Raw genomic sequence first — 202 nt, forward strand, 5'->3', positions numbered from 1 at the left:
CCCCCCCCCCCAGCCCCGGGGGCAACGGGGCTCCCCCCGACGGCTCCCGCAGGCAAGAAGGAAAACCGTGATGCGATGGAAAAGGCTGGCGTGTGCAGGGCCGGGGGAGGGGGGGGAGGAACGGACCATCTCCCACCCGCTCCGGTGGTCCAGCCCCACCGGGTTCTGCTCGCCACCCCCCCCCCCCCCCCCCCCCCCCCCC

General features: G+C 76.7%; 1 protein-coding gene across 1 annotated transcript in view; it reads left to right on the forward strand.

Annotated features, from left to right (window-relative positions):
* The window catches only part of HIVEP3 (human immunodeficiency virus type I enhancer binding protein 3), a 291,528-nt gene that overhangs the window by 167,044 nt on the left and 124,282 nt on the right, over positions 1–202 (forward strand). The gene's annotated exons all lie outside the window — the stretch shown is intronic.

This window comes from Calidris pugnax, unplaced genomic scaffold (assembly GCF_001431845.1).
Source record: "Calidris pugnax isolate Ruff unplaced genomic scaffold, ASM143184v1 scaffold174, whole genome shotgun sequence".
In the NCBI taxonomy this organism is placed as follows: domain Eukaryota; kingdom Metazoa; phylum Chordata; class Aves; order Charadriiformes; family Scolopacidae; genus Calidris; species Calidris pugnax.